At 40.9% G+C, this 17,500-nt stretch overlaps 1 protein-coding gene across 1 annotated transcript in view; it reads right to left on the minus strand.

Moving 5' to 3' along the window:
• LOC115219445 (Krueppel homolog 1-like) overlaps window positions 1–14,056 on the minus strand; it is a 47,400-nt gene extending 33,344 nt beyond the window's left edge. The window contains exon 1 of the mRNA XM_036509405.1: window positions 13,902–14,056. The gene's annotated coding sequence lies outside the window, so the exon portion shown is untranslated. The remainder of the gene's footprint in view (window positions 1–13,901) is intronic.
• Window positions 14,057–17,500: the final 3,444 nt, after the last annotated feature.

Consider the following 17,500-nt stretch of genomic DNA (forward strand, 5'->3'; position numbering starts at 1 on the left):
CACCCACAGGCGCAATTGCACCCACAGGCTGATATACTTGTATGTACGAAATATAGTAAATTTTTCAATTGTAAAATTTATACAACACTCAAATACTTCTTTGTGACATTGGTCGCATTTCCACTACGACTTAAAACGGTTGGACTCAAACAGAAATCGTCCGGTAATTACCATTCGAATGGATATTTTGTTTCCACTATGGAACACATATTGCTAGGTTTGTAGCACCCCCTTGAAACTAGGCTTACAAAGAATAAGTCCTGGGGTTGATTTGTCCGACTAAACGTGGTGCTCCAGCATGGCCGCAATCAAATTACTGAATCAAGTAAAAGAATAAAAGAATCTGCTTTGGAATTTGGTGGCTACTAGGGACCACAAGGCAGAATAAACTGCTTTTGGGGCCCTGGGGGTAGAGCTCATCTTATAATGCAAGGGGATTGTGTATTCTTTTCTACTGAATTTGGTGGGAGGGGATCAGCTATTCATGAGCCTTTCTGGGGGTCTGTGAATCTTACACCAAGACACACATTAAATCCCTACCTTTTAGAAGCACCACTGCTGACCCTAGCCTCCCTATGTTTAGAGATAACCCCTACAGCAAGGTGAAGTGAAGGCAATCATCATGTTACTTCCTTATGTATAGATGGATGCAAGGCTGTGTGGTTAAGAAGCCCATTTTATAACCATGGGGTGGCAGGTTCAGTCCCAATGCATAGCACCTTGGGTGAGCGTCTTCTACTTATAGCCCCAGGCCAATCAATGACTCGTGAGTGAATTTGGTACATAGAAACTGTGTGGAAGCCCATAATGCTTGTGCGTGTATGTGTGTCTTTGCCTTTGTGCATCTCCAATCACTACTTTACATCCAGTGTTGGTTTGTTTACATCCCATGTAACATAGCAGTTCAGCAAAGGAAATCGGCAGAATGGATACTTGACTTTAAAATAAGTACTGGAGTCCAATTCATTTGATTAAAAGCTTGAAAGTGTTGTCCCAGCATGGCCACAGTCTAATTAATGACTGACACAATTTATGGATAAAAGTTTGGTTGGTTCTTCCTGTTTGAGCATATCCTGGCAATATTAGAAACTGTGACTCGACAGGACCGGAGGTGTGGTGGGGTGGGAGTCTGTTGTCAAATAACCCAAGAATCCCCTCTTGGGGCCCTCATCAAAAGGGCACCACCCCAGAGGAAACTGGCTGAAGCGGCAAGGTGTAGGAGGAAATGGTTCCAGTTACAATGACACCCGGTGGTACTTACAGCTAGGTGGTCTGAGCCGTTAGGAAGGAAGGAAGTGTCTTGGTCATCTGGTCATCTTGACCATGGTCATTGCAGCAATGGTGGCAAAACACAAACTGCTGTTGCCACCCACGATACCCCATCCCCACCCCCACTGCAACTGACTGTCCACTTCTCCCTCCCCTCCTCTCCTCTCTCTCTCCTATCAATTTGACCATCTGCCACTCTCAGTCACCTCATCTTCTACAATTAATGGATGGACACTCCCTCATCATCAATTCAGCCACCACCAATGTCACCGCCGCCGCCGCCACAAGCACTACCACACCTACACACCAGCCCTATTGCCAGCACCACTTCAACCATGAGAACTGCAGCTCCACCACTTCTGTGACTACCACTTTAACAACCACCACCACCACCACCACCACCACCACTAACACTACCACCACCACCATCATTTTCTCACCTCCTTTGGCCATCATTGCTATGACCACCACTTCAACCCTCATCTTCCTCATCACCAGCAGCCACCACCCCTTCCTTCACCACCAACTTAAATGACCAGTACTTAGCTCAAGGTTCATGGCTATTATTGGTCTTGTTTAACCCTAGGTTGACAATACTGACCACCGGCCGGTATCATCAGTCAGGCCATCAACCCCTTTTTATGGCTATGTCTACCACTACGTCATCTAATTTGTACCATCTTTGACATAGTAAGCGGTGATTAGAGATAGATTTAGTTGTTATTTCTAGCAGAGCAGATGATCATATAGAAATCCCTTCATTGGCCTGTTTTCTGGTTTTAAATTGAGGAGGGATAGATCGCTCCTGGATAAGAAACTGGTCTGACCAAGGTAACACTTCTTACTGTGTATTTGATCAATCTCAGCTAACATTCATCATCATCATCATTCACTGTCCCCTTTTCTAGCAGTAAGGGCCTCTACAGATCACATGCCACATGTAGGATAATCTCTTCATCTATCTATCTGTCTGTATATCTATCTATCCATCCATTTATCTATCTATCTAGCCTCCTTTTCCGCTTTTTGTGGAAGGGAGTAAACCACTTGTAAGGCACTCCGTCTGCTGCCAGGAACCGCTCAAGGGTGGGTTAAGGATGCCCTGGTTTATGATGTGCAAACATGCGCTGAGGCTGAGACATCTCTGGCGCTACCTGGAGGGTGACAAGGTGTGGAATCCGCTGGCAGAGGAATTCTTCCCGCGACCAGCCCCTTGGAGAGATTCAAACCCGGTTTTATTAAAAGACGCAATCTGACAGAATGGCAAAAGGAGTGTCGACAGGCACTCGTGTTGATCCAGAAGACGGGCAAGGCCGGCAGTGGGAATACCACCTTGGTTTTTTATAGAGGGCTGGTAGAGTTTAAAAATGATGATGTCCTAGGAGGGGCTTTGGGGTTTGATCAGAACCAGCTTACCAACCTATTCCCAAAGAATTTCAGGCCGGGGTATTTGGATAATTACCAAAAATCCCTGACAGTGCTACAAGAACACTTTACTTGTTCATGATAAGTTATCCAGGCACAAAATGGCAGTCAGTGCCATCGACAAGTCCAAGATGTGGGCTGGACAATGAAAATATGCAGCACACTTTTGTACACTGTCGGAAGCTTTCAGGCTTGATAGTGTACGTTGAACACGTGTTGTCGCACCTGGGCAGAGTACAGCTATCAGCTGAATCTATAATAAAGATTGTGCCGTCCACTGGACTCTCGAAGGAAGGTGAGGCATGTTTTTTCCTTACAGTAGCAGTGTTGAAAGAGTGTGTTTGGAAGACTAGACTACAAGGACTCGTGACGGGAACCCTCATCTCTGGCCCTGGATTGCTCACCCTTTTCAGATATCATCTGAAGAGCAAGATAGGGCTGGAGAGGAGACGACTGTCGCGAGGTGTGTTTGACAAAAGATGGAAGGCTGTGGTAAGAAAGGTGGGTGCAAGTGACCCTGCTTAATCTTCATGGAAAAGGAAAAGGTGTAGTCGCTGGGCTCTTCAGCCCATCAAGATTTACCCCAAAAAAGTCAAATTATATATCATCCTAAATTTTTAAAAATCAAGTTTCATTCAAACTCATTATAACAATAATTGTTTGTATTGTCCTGTTTTGTCCCGTCTGTGTACGATAATAATTATCTTAATAAAAAATTCACCTCTAGCCGAACAGTTATTCTGTACTGATGAAAGGAAATAACAACAAACAGATGTATTAGTTTAAGGCTTGGGAAGTGAGAAAATCTTTTATGTTTCGAGCCTATGCTCTTTGTTCTTCGACAGAAAGGAACAGAAATAAACAGGGAGAGAAAATTAGTAGCTAGCAATGGCTGCAAATAAAAAAAAATAAAAGAATATAGTCTGTTGTGTCTGGGGAGAGTCATTTTCTTTTGTGCCTTATAATGTAACACACTCACCGGTAAAATTTCCGCTTTTTTCTTATTTTTATTTTCCTAAAATTTTCGTTTTGGGAAAATAAAAATAAGAAAAAAGTGGAAATTTTACCGGTGAGTGTGTTACATTATAAGGCACAAAAAGAAAATGACTCTCCCCAGACACAACAGAATATGCTTCAACACACGAACTCATATAAAGAATCTTGCGAACCAAATCCAAAAACGAAAAGAACATAGGCAAATCAACAATAAAAACAAAAATAGGAAAAACAACAAAAGCCAAAAGGCTGTCACAGAAGATGTATTAAGTTGACATTGGAAGGAAGTTTAAGACGGAAAAAGGAGGGGAGGGTGACATTCCAAGCATGGCTTTTCATCAGAAAGAGGAAATGGTCTGGTGAGATGGAGAAGAAAGTCCAAGAAAAGCACATATGTTGTTATATGGTTGGAGGGTGGGCAACAGGAAGGGCGTTCAGCCACTACTGAACTATGCCTCATCCAATTCTGTCTGACCTAAACAAGCATGGAAAAGTGGATGTTAAAATGATGATGATGATGATGATGATGATGATACACTTATAACAGGGTTTTTTTCCAGTCTGTGTCCACCAAATTCCCTCACAAGGCATTTGGTCAGTGTTGGTCTTTTGTAAAAGGCAATTGCCGAAATGAGAAAAGTGAACTTCTTGACCACAGGTCTAAGCAAAGCCTATCGTATATATATACATACACATGTATACTTATATATATAAGTATGTGTGGCTCTGATGAAGATATCACTGTGAAGGTCATTCTCTACATTTTCCAGTCAATCAATTGAGCAATAACTGCCAGATCATCTCTACTAAATGTATTTTTTGACCATGTGTGGATTAATCAGCGAGTTCTTTACATTTTAGTAGAGATGATCCGGAAGTTGTTGCTCTTTGATTACTTTCGCAAACAGCAATAGGTTTCTTCAGCCGAATGCACATCGTTGATTGGTTAAAATTACCCAAACACGACGACTTTAACATGAAATAATTTCTAAAATATGAAATTTTGTCAAAAATATTGAAAGTTAACCGTGTTCAGTGTGAGAAATTACACCAGTATACTAAGTTTTGAACTGTTTAGTGCAACATCTAGAAATAGCAACCAAATTCCCTCCAGACAGTGGACAATATTGGTTTTGTCCTGAATATAAAAGATGGGATGGTCACACCATTGAAATACAAACATCACAAACTACCATCACCACCTCCTTCCCCTTCACATACATCATCAAAACTGGGAACTGCTCTTACTACTACCACCACCACCACCACCATCAATCTTACACCACAACTGCAACCATTAACCATGACTACTACCACCATCGCTACCACCATCTCCAGTACACCACATCAACTACTTCCACCACTACTACTACTTATACCATTACTTCTACATGCATCATCACAGCCACTATCTACCCTTGCCACTACTACAACCATTACTACTACCATCACAACTACCTTCAACAATCTTTCCAAGCACACCACTTCAACTACCACCACCAATACCTTTCACTTGCTAATACATCACCACCATCACCACCACCACGACCACCACCACCACCACCAACAACAACAACAACTGTAATATTTTCCAGAACATCACCACCGGTGCCGCCATCGCCACAATCCCCACCACCACGCCGCCGCCAACACCAGCAGCCAACTATTCACCCAGACTAACTACAAAGACCTCTATTCACACATACACACTTCTTCTACTATACACACCCACACACATGCATCATCATCATCACCACAACAAACATCTCTGCCACTATCACACACACACACACACACATTTCTACACCCACCATACACACACACATACATCATCTCCCACCACGACCACACATTAATATATGTATATATATATATATATACACACATATATATATATACAGATATATATACACACGCATATATATATGAAGATATATATATATACACACATTAATACACATATATACACACACAACATATATATATATACACACACAACACATATATATATACACACACACACATATATATATACACACACACATATATATATATAACACACACATATATATATATATACACACACCATATATATATATATATATACAGATATATATATATATATATATATATACATACACGCATATATATACAAGATATATATATATATATACACGCATATATATAAAGATATAAATATACATACACACACATATATATATAGAGATATATATATATATACACACATATATATAGAGATATATATATACATACACACATATATACATACACACACATATACCCCCCCCCCGGACAGGCCTATATCTCCCCTCCCGCCCCAGTGTATACCCACTCACTCAACCATACACACACACACACACACGTCCCCACCATCTCCTCTCCCAGGATTTAAACAAAACAACACAGTTAGTCAAGGAGGCGGCGGTGGCGGCGACTGTGGTCTTAGTATACAACGGTGGGGGCGAACAGGGGTGGAGGAGGAGGAGGAGTGGAACGATGGTGGTGTGGGTGGTTAGGGTGTGTATGCTGGTAGCATGGAGAACCGGTGGTGGTGGTGGAGGATGTTGGCCATAGGTACAGGGGTGGCGGCGGAAGGGGAAAGAAGGTGGCAGGCGATACAGGGTGGGTGGTGGGGGTGGGGTGGGGAGAAAAATCTGGTTGAGGGAACAGGGTGGGGGAGGGCGTGTCATGTAAGCAGCTGTGGCAAGGGGAGGAGGTAACGGTAGTGGGAGGAGATGCGCTGTGAAGAGAAGGTAGCAGCAGCAGCAGCAATGGCAGTAGTAGTAGTAGTGGTGATTCTAGTATGTGTGTGTGTGTGTGTGTAGCTATATATGTGTATGTGTGTGTGTATAGTTATATATGTGTGTATGTGTACACACAGAATATATATATATATATACACATATATATATACACTACACACACACATATATATATATATATACACACATATATATATATACACACAGACATATATATATATACACACAGACATATATATATACACACACACACATATATATATATATACACACACACACATATATATATATATATATACACACACATATATACAGATATGTGTATACACACACACAAACACGCGAGAGTGTGGGGGTAGTGGGGAAAGTTAGTAATGATGGAAGATATGGCAAGTGAGGGAGATGGGGGGAACGGTGGTTTCATGGGAGTGGAGGATGGGGTGGCCTTCAGACTGGTAGTCATGATGATGATGATGATGATGGAGTGATATGAAGGAGGTGGTTGGAGTGGTGGAGGTGGTGGTGGTGGTAATGACAGAAGTGGAGGGGTGGTCGCCATGGTTGCACTGAAGTAGGCGGGCTGGGGGGAAGAGAGGGTGGCGGCGGCGGTGGTGGTGGCGTGATTTTGGAATAAACACAATATAAAAGGCTTTCAACACCACTTCCTAACTATCCAACACTCATATATACACTGGTGTATATATGTATACATACATATCTTTATACACACACACACACATATATATATATATAAGCATACATGTATATATATATATATATATGTATACGAATGCACATATACACACACATACACATATTCCTTTATATCATCATCATCATAATTTAATGCCAAATGAAGAGGCAGGAGTGGCTCATGTTGGCTTGGGCTGGACAGCCTGACAGGATGTGATGAATCAGAAGGACAATATCTTCTTCCAATGTCTGCTCTGGCATTGGTTTCTATGGCTCGATGCCCTTCATAATGTCAACCAGCTCACAGAGTTTTTCTTGTGGCACCAGCACCAGTGAGGTGGCCTTGAGACTTGTAAGACTGAGGGCCTAAGGAGGAGAGTACTAGAGAGGGGGAGGGAGAAGAGAGAGTGTGTGTGTGTGTGTGTGCTGATGTGAAGGGGTAAAGTGTGAAGAGAGGAGGAGACTGATAGCTGTAAGAGGGTGGTAGTGGAGAGTAACAGAATAGAGACTACAGGAGGGGGAGTAAGGAGAGGAGAGAGGGCAGGAAAGAGATTAGTGAGAAAGAAAGAGACAGAGCGATAAGGGTTATAGGATAGGCTATGTAGGGGAAACAGGAGCCACCCCACATCATAAGAGTATGAACAAGTACAGGGGAGGGGGAGACACAGGTAGATGGGCGTGGTGAGTATCTGGAGAGAGAAAGAGTGATGGAGAAATAGAGAGGTGTGTATGTAGGGGATGTCATGGGGGTTGGTCAAAGATGGTGAGCTGAGAGGGTGTTCAGATGGAGGCAGAGCTTTGAGAAGGGGTACTCCATCAGTTACAATAATGTGGGTTCAGCTAATCCAATCAATGTAACAGCCGGCTTGCAAAATTAACATGCAAGTGGCTGAGTACTCCATAGATGCTTGTACCTTTAACATACTTCTCAGAGCAACCCAGCGTGATACAGAGTGTGACAAGGCTGGCTTTTTGAATTACAAGCAGGACGCATTTTTTGCCAGCCGAGTGGACTGGACCAATGTGAAATATAGCATCTTGCTTGGTGATTCATCTTGCTGCTAGGGATTGAACTCACGAGTTTACGATTGTGAGCTGAATACCCTGACTACTAAGCCATGTGCCCTCACTAGGAGAGAGGACAGAGAGCGGAGATGGAGCAGAGGCAAATGGAGAGCAATGAGTGCAGGAAGAGCAAGCTAGGGGTACCTATTTCTTTACTGCCCACAAGGGGCTAAACACAGAGAGGACAAACAAGGACAGACAAACGGATTAAGGCGATTATATGGACCCCAGTGCGTAACTGGTACTTATTTAATCGGCCCCGAAAGGATGAAAGGCAAAGTCGACCTTGGCGGAATTTGAACTCAGAACGTAACGGCAGACGAAATACAGCTAAGCATTTCGCCCGGCGTGCTAACGTTTCTGGGGTACCATACAGGTGGGTGGGGTGGGGGAGAAGAGTGTGATGGCAGAGAAAGTACCCCAGGTGGGGGGAAGCTGCGAAGAGAGGACAGCATGAGAAAAATGACAGGGGGGGAGCAGTTGATGAATGCCTCAAGGGCTTGGTGGGGGAGGGGAGAGTGTAGAGATGGAGAGAGAAGATAAAAGCAGTGAAAGCATTATGGGAGGAGCACTGAGAAGAAAAAAAGGATGAGTATCTCAGCCATCAAAGCTCCCCTTGTTAATGTTCTTTCTGAGGGAGAGTGGGTTTTCTTCATGTTGTTGCCAGCTGTCACAGTAACTTGTGAGGTTCAGTCTCTTGAGCTCAGTTTTCACTACTTCATGCCATACGATAAAAAAAAAAAAAATAGAGAAACCTATTTGTAAATTTTAAGCTTGATCAAACATACACATGTTTCGGTAAATCAGCTGACAGAACTGCACAATCATTTGGTCAAATCACAGAATCTTCTTGATGCACCTCATCAGTGCTTTTAGCAAAACTTAGAAAGTATAACTTGAAATTTGCTCAATATATACACACATTTATATGTATATGTATTTCATCATCATCATCGTTAAACATCCATTGTCCATGCTGGCATGGGTTGGACGGTTTGATCAGGGCTGGTAAGCTGAGGGGATACATCAGACTCCAGTCAGATTTGGCATGGTTTCTACAACTGGATGCCCTTCCTAACACCAACCATTCCAAGAGTGTAATGAGTGCTTTTACATACCACTGGCATAGGTGCCATTTGTGTGACACCAGTATCTGCCACGACTATTCTTTCACTTGGCTTCATGGGTCGTCTTCTCAAGATAAGCAGAGGAAATGTTGGGTCTATTCTTTGTCATGCCAGTCCTCACAGCACTACAGCAATGTGAAAATGAAGTGTCTTGCTCAAGAACACAACACGATGCCCAGTCAGGGAATGAAATCTATGATCTGGTGATCGTGAGTACAACATCCTAACCACTATGTCAAAGAAGCACTGTGTGTCCCACCCACACTTAACAAAAAAATTTCTCACACACCCTACCCCAAGAAACCAAACTACATCTCTTCTCTTCCTCACATTTCCTCTTTCATGCACTATACTTACGCCCACTCCCCAACCCTGCCCTCTTGGCCCTTTTTCACCATATCCTTACTATCCAGTAGCCCCTGACCTGTGTTCCACCCACACCCTACCCCAACAAACCAAACTACATCTCTTCTCTTCCTCACATTTCCTTTTTCATGCACTATACTTACCGCCCACTCCCCAACCCTGTCTTCATGGGGCCCTGTTTCTCTGTATCATTGCAGTCTGATAGCTCCTCCCCCACTCTATATACCCAGGGTTTCCACCACTCACTGCACTCCACCTTCCACTCTCTAATCATGTTTCTTTGGCAATATCCTGCCACTCATATTATGACCTTTGAACCTCAAAGGTATGCCCTGGCACTTGCCACCATCTATATCTCTCTCTTCTTTTACTTGACCATCCCATTTATATTCTGATCCATATCCCTTGTGAGTTTGCCCAGCACCTTGCCACTATCTCTATCCTGTTGTCTTCCACTCTCTCCTTCTCCTGCACTTCCCTCAGGTTGGGTAACCATGTATTTCCTTTGTGGCAGCACACCTGTTTTCTGAACTCATTCCTGGTCTCTCTCTCTCTCTCTGGCCAGGAAATCTTGTACCTCCTCTACAGCAAGACACCTGTTTCTGCCTCACTATAACCTTTCATCATCCAACACAAGATCCCTTCCCCTCTCAAAAGATTTTTTGTCTTGCAAGGTACTTGGTGATCCTATCAGTGTAGGTGCAACTTAAAAAGCATCCAGTCCACACTGTAAAGTGGTTGGCGTTTGGAAGGGCATCCAGCTGTAAAAACCTTGCCAAAACTGACCTCGCCTGTGCTAGTGCCATGTAAAGAGCACTCAGTCCATTCTGCTGAGTGGTTGGTGTTAGGATGGGCATCCAGCTGTAAAAGCCATGCGAAACAGACATAAAAGTCTGGTGGAATCTTCTGTCCGGCCAGTTCCTGTCAAACCATCCACCCATGCCAGCATAGAAGGCAGACAATAAACGATAATGATGATGATGATTAAACGAACATGAGTTACAAGAACTAACTCAAACTGACCAGAGACTTTAATTTAGACAACATAGACAAATACAAGTATATTATACACCACTTGACATAAATTCATAATTTATGAAAATTCTCCCGTCTCTAGACGATGTATCGTAATTAATGAATGAGAAATGAGAGTAGCTTCATACAAAAATGGGGGATGAGACCAAGGATCAAGAATCCTCTAAAGATGACATGTTGTTATGGGTAAGGAAAGGTTTATCATCTAGAGATGAGGGGACAGCTGTGGACATGTGTTTCTAGCACAAAGGGTGTCAGATATTCGCATGTATATATATATGTATATATATATGTGTATATATATATATAGTTAATCCAAACATGAAAAAACAAAAAGAAAACACAACGCGAGGACGTGGAACAAGTATAGTGTTACTGGACGCTCAGGAAAGGATGGAAAGAAGGAAGATTTAACGTTTCAAGCGGAGCACTTCGTCAGAAACATAGGAAAAGGAAAGATCCAAAGAAGGGAAGACAGAGGAAAAAAAAATCGCCAACAGTACACACACGGTCACACACACATATATATATGTCTCTCTCACACACACACATCATCATTCAATGTCTGTTTTCCATGCTAGAATGGATTGGACGGTTTGACGATACCAGGTTCCATTGTCTGTTATAGCGGGATGCCCTTCCAAATGCCAACCACATTACAGAGTGTACTGGCTGCTCCGTGGCACCAGGTGCCACAGCAGGCTCAAGCATACATATCCATGTGTATGAGTGTACACAAACATCCCTCACCCCCCTCCGTTTTCCCTCATGTGATTCCCATCTTTGCAACAAGTCCCTTCCTTTCCACAAATGGCCCCCACCACCGTATTCTTCCACAGTCTTCCTTTCTCTCTTCCCACATCATTTTTTCCTTTAATATTTCTGTTTCCCTTAACACTCCCAGAGAAGACCCAACCACTCCACGTTCACCCACCCCTAAAAAAGAAAGACAAACCCATCAAGATGTTGCTACACAGGGTTAATGCAGAATAAGGGTGGGTGGCGAAATGCTGCCGTTGGGTACATGCACTCCAACCCTTGGAAAGAAAATCATCAAAGAGAAATCTCAATTGTTATGAAGATATATATATATATATGTATATGTATGTGTCTATACATATATAATATCATATATATATATGTGTCTATGTATAAGCATGATCTATCTATACATTATATGTGTATATATCTATATATATATAATATATATATATATATATGTGTGTGTGTGTGTGTGTGTGTGTGTGTGTGTGTGGTGTGTATAAGCATAAATGTTTGCATACTTTTGTGTATATATATGTTTATATGCATATGTATATGAAAATTATACATACAATTGTATGTGTGTGCATGTGTAGGTGTATATGTACGTATTTATGTGTATATATGTACTACATATATATGTATGTATATATATATATGTATGTATATATATACTTATATGTATATATATAATATATATATACGTATATGTATATATATATGTGTATATATAATATATATATATATATATGTGTGTGTGTGTGTGTGTAATATACATATATATATATATAATATGTGTGTGTATGATATTAAATACAAATATATTTATCTCCAGCTAGAATGATTAACCTCGCCCTCATCCTATCTCTCTCTGGAGATCATCTTATACCAGACACACACACACACATAGAGGGTGTAGGACGAAGGCAGCAGCAAAAAAAGGCACCGGGGGGGAGGGGGAGAAAAAAGTGTGGATGGATGAGAACAGCCTGGAGATAAAGAGATAGAGTGAGAAAGAGACTGAATAGAGAGAGAGAGAGAGAGAGAGAGAGAGACAGTGGTAGTTCTGTGAGTTGTCATGGGAAGGGTGGAGGGGAGAGAGAGAGGAGAGAACGAAGACCTTATTATAAGGGAGTGGTAGTGGTGGTGGGGGTGGAAGGAAGGAAAGTGGGGGGAGGGCGGTTGGAGAAACAGGTCATTGGCAAGGGAGATAATTCGGAACGTGTCGGGAGAATTAACTGAAAAGTTTTTTTGTTTTTTGTTCATCAAAGAAATTCTCTTGTGTTTAATTAATTTTAGCACTTAATTAAGGAAGGAAGATCTGTAACAGTTAGTGTATAAATTATGCATACATTATTAGTATATACATAAATATATATAAATAAATAGATGCTGATTTATGTGTATTTCTATTCCTTGATTTGAAGCCTTCGAGTTTGCCCATGCTGGGGCACTGCCTTCAAATAATTACACACGGACACGCAAATATACATACATATATATATATATATATATAAATGCACATGCATATAACATTTCTCTTTAATATTCAATAGTGTTTACGCTCGGGTATGAATAATTATTTGCATAATACAAAATACAAGGTGTATATTTTTATATGCGTAAGGTTTCAATATTGTTTAATAATAAATAAGACCCGATTGCCGGTTGCATGGATATTTTTCGTTTAAATTACATCACTGATGCTGTTCAGATATGGATGAACTCCACAGAATCCCATCTCGTTTGTTTTTAATAAATAAAAACTGCATGAAAGAAATATTGTGGGACATATTGATCTATTAATTTTAAAATACAAAATGCGTTTGCATACATATATGTGGATGTGCATATATAACACGTTAATATATACACACACACACACATATATATATATATACATATATATATATATATATATATATATATAGGTTAAACACACATATACACGCTTTTATGTACGTGTGGCACATTTGTGTGTGTGTGTGTGTATTTGGGAAATCCTCAGGTGCTAATTTGTCTGTGTGTCTAGGTATATGAACTTAATAAACGTATATTGTGTAACGGCATATATGTGGAGATAGAGAGAGAGAGATGGATGGATGCAGACGGACAGATAGGTGGATAGCCAAGAAGAAGAAACCTCAACCAAAAAGGAGACGCATTGAGAAATCAATAGACAGACATACGGCCAGGATGGATGTAGAATTAAATGTATGTCTGCCTGTGTGGCTATGTGAATTTTATCTAGCATGGTATAAGCATTATTTCACAGGGATTATTTAAAGGATGCACGAGTATAACGAAAAATTTCACAGGCACTGGGCGCTTTAAACACAATGTCAGCGGATAACAGACGAAAATAATTAGCACTTTATACCTGACGTTGGTGTATTTCACTAATTTCTTGCCTCCTCCATCGATTCACTTCGACCCGTGTCTCAAGGCTACTCGCCACTTTATGTTTTTTTTTTTTTACTTTTAGCCCCGAAATGTCGGATATATTTTCCCCGGGACTTTTACACCGGTGCCCCCCTCCTCCACTTAGACTTTTCTTCCGCCCCCTAATGCAACTTTTAACGATAAGCAACCGACTACACGCAATTATTTATTAGAAATCATCACGATCATTATTATTACTAATATTAATATTATTATTATTGTTATTATTATTATTATTATTATTATTATTATTATTATTATTATCATTATTATTATTATTATTATTCGAAATAAGTGTTCACAAATAAGGATTTCTCTATTTGCCTCAAGAGGTTACCGAAATGACACTTGCATCGATGATGAAAAGAAAATAGTGTGAACAGTATTTTAATAAAAAAAAATAATAATATATAAACAAAAGCATTTTTATTAAAAAAAAGAAATTTAATATTTTATATATCGATTATTTAGAATATAGTTTTATAAAAATTTATCTGCTCATAAATCCCAAAATGTGGAGTAGCAGCAATACCAGGCAAATTTAGGACAGGTGAAAGAAAACGAACTACCTCGTTGTGATTAGAGGTTCGTTGCTTTCGCTTCGATCTCACCTGTTAACGTGAGTGGAGGGGGGGGTGATCCATCGCCCTAATATCCATGCCGGCGCACACCCGTTTAATCTCTTTATTATATCTATATTTATATGGGGGGATTTTTGGTGGGGTTTTGGATCTGATGCCTCAGATCTCTTGGAGCAAGGAAAAAGGTTACGGAAATGTGGGGTGGGAGAGACAAAACTGCTAAAAGTTAGAATTGTTGAAAAAAATAAAATGTTTATGTTTAGTTTAACATCAGAATCGTAATTTCCGTTGCAGGGATCACGGAAATACAAAAATAAAATAAAATAAATAAATAAAATAAAAAAGAAAGACAAAAAAACGACTTTTTTTTTTCTTTTCCTAAGAGACTTCAGCTGTTTTGAACCCCTGTTGCTTTTCCTTCCTCTTATTGAAAGCTTTATTTTGAAGTTCTGGACTCGGTCCTTAAACTCCTTGTCCACCATACGACCTCTTTTTGCTATTGGCATTAAGCAGAGAAAATCGCACCATTTTTCAGAGGAATATGGCAAAACAATTCTCCCATTCTAGGGAGACGCAGGTGACAACTAGGCAGGTCCTACATGGAAAAGTAAAGGCTCGTTATGAGTAGGCAGCTGTTGCATTAGGATGGTCATAGCTGGAATAGATTTGAGGATGGGCTGGCTTCATTAGTGCTGGCCTGGGGCTATACAATCACAGCTGGCAGAAACGTTAGCAGGCCGGGCGAAATGCATAGCCGTATTTCGTCTGCCGCTACGTTCCGAGTTCAAATTCCGCCGAGGTCGACTTTGCCTTTCATCCTTTCGGGGTTGATAAATTAAGTACCAGTTACGCACTGAGGTCGATGTAATTGGCTTAATCCCTTTGTCTGTCCTTGTTTGTCCCCTCTGTGTTTAGCCCCTTGTGGGTAGTAAAGAAAAAATATATATACAATCTCTGACCATTGGTTGAGTACATCTTTTACTTTCTACTTGTTTCAGTTGATAGACTGTGGCCATGCTGGGGCACCACCTCGAAGAATTTTAATCAAACAAATCAACTCCAGTATTTCTTTTTTTTTTTAAAGCCTGGTATTTATTCTATCAGTCTCGTTTGCTGAATTGCTAAGTTGCAGGGATGTAAACACACCAACACCGGTTGTCAAGTGGAGAAGAAAGACACAAAGGCACACAAACACACATTTAGATATATATAATCAAAATTGATCTGATAAAGCCATTTATTATTCTTCTGTGAACATCTTAAGCCACCCTCATAAAAAGCTTTTGACACTCATACCAGCTTCTGTCTTTGTATAGAACAAGGTAGACAGAAGTGTAGTGATGGAGGAGTCTCCACTGCATTTTTTCCGTCAATGGAGCGCTGTAAATTACTTGGCTACAGGGGCAGACTGAGAGTATTAAGGGACCTCAGGCAGAACTGTTTACTGGGCCCCTTTGAATGCGTGTTTTAGTAGAGTTAACAGGTAGAGTGCGGGCCCCTCAGAGCGGACTGAGCCATCGGTCAATTGGGCACTGCCCGAGGGCCCAGGCAGTGCCCAATTGACTGATGGCTCAGTCCGCTCTTGCTTGGCTACATTCTTCTTCAGTGGTTTACACCCAGGGTCCATATGTTCCTTGGGGGTCCACAGAATATTTTGTTGTTGAAAATTATGTGCAATTAATTGGTTACACTTCAACTCTTTTACTTGTTTCAGTCATTTGATTGCGGCCATGCTGGAGCACCACCTTTTGTCGAGCAAATCGACCCCAGGACTTAATCTTTGGAAGCTTAGTACTCATTCTGTAGGTCTCTTTTGCCGAACTGCTAAGTTACAGGGATGTAAACACACCAGCATCGGTTGTCAAGCAATGTTGGGGTGACAAACAGACACACACACACATGCATACATACATACGTACATACATACATACATACATACATACGGAAACTGAAAGAAGCCCATCGTATATATGTATGTATGTATATATATTTATATATATATATATATATATATATATATATATATATATATATACATATATATACACATACATATATACGATGGGCTTCTTTCAGTTTCCGTCTACCAAATCCACTCACAAGGCTTTGGTCAGCCCAAGGCAATAGTAGAAGACACTTGCGCAAGGTGCCACACAGTGGGACTGAACCTGGAACCATGTGGTTGGTAAGCAAGCTACTTACCACACAGTCACTCCTGCGCCTATACACAAAATATTTTGACAATTTTTTAAAACAATTCTTAATAATATTTAATTATAAAAATACAAAAAAAAAAATTTTTTTTTTGACATAGAATTGGCTGAGGGTCAACCCACATGAAATCGAAACCAAAGGGGTCCATTGGACAAAAATGGTTGAGAATCCCTGTTCTAGTTGACTTGGCCTTCACTTGATTTTAAATCTGTAATTTCACTGGCAGACTGGGTTGAGGAGTGAAACGGCCTTGAGTGAGTGGAGTCTTCCACTTGACACAAGAAGAGAGTTCAAGTGGGGGAGACCAACAATGAGTATGCATGGTGTAGAACTAGAGCTCACTCATAATCTCCATTGAAGGACCCTTTACAGATTTTATATGGTTTAGTGTAAGGACAGAGGACAGTATCCATATCCATCTCCAAGATCTTATTTCTTTATTGCCCACAAGGGGCTAAATACAGAGGGGACAAACGAGGACAGATAAATGGATTAAGTCAATTATATTGTCCCCAGTGGGTAACTGGTACTTATTTAATTGACCCTGAAAGGACGAAAGTCTAAGTCAACCTTGGTGGAATTTGAACTCAGGACATAGTGGCAGACGAAATATGGCTACACATTTCGCCCGGCGTGCTAACGTTTCTGCCAGCTTGCCGCCTTTCCATCTCCAAGATCTCTGAGACTAGAAGATGGAAGAAAAGAACGGGACACTTGACCCGTATAATTGTTACAGATTGGA

Source organism: Octopus sinensis, linkage group LG14 (genome assembly GCF_006345805.1).
Source record: "Octopus sinensis linkage group LG14, ASM634580v1, whole genome shotgun sequence".
NCBI lineage: Eukaryota > Metazoa > Mollusca > Cephalopoda > Octopoda > Octopodidae > Octopus > Octopus sinensis.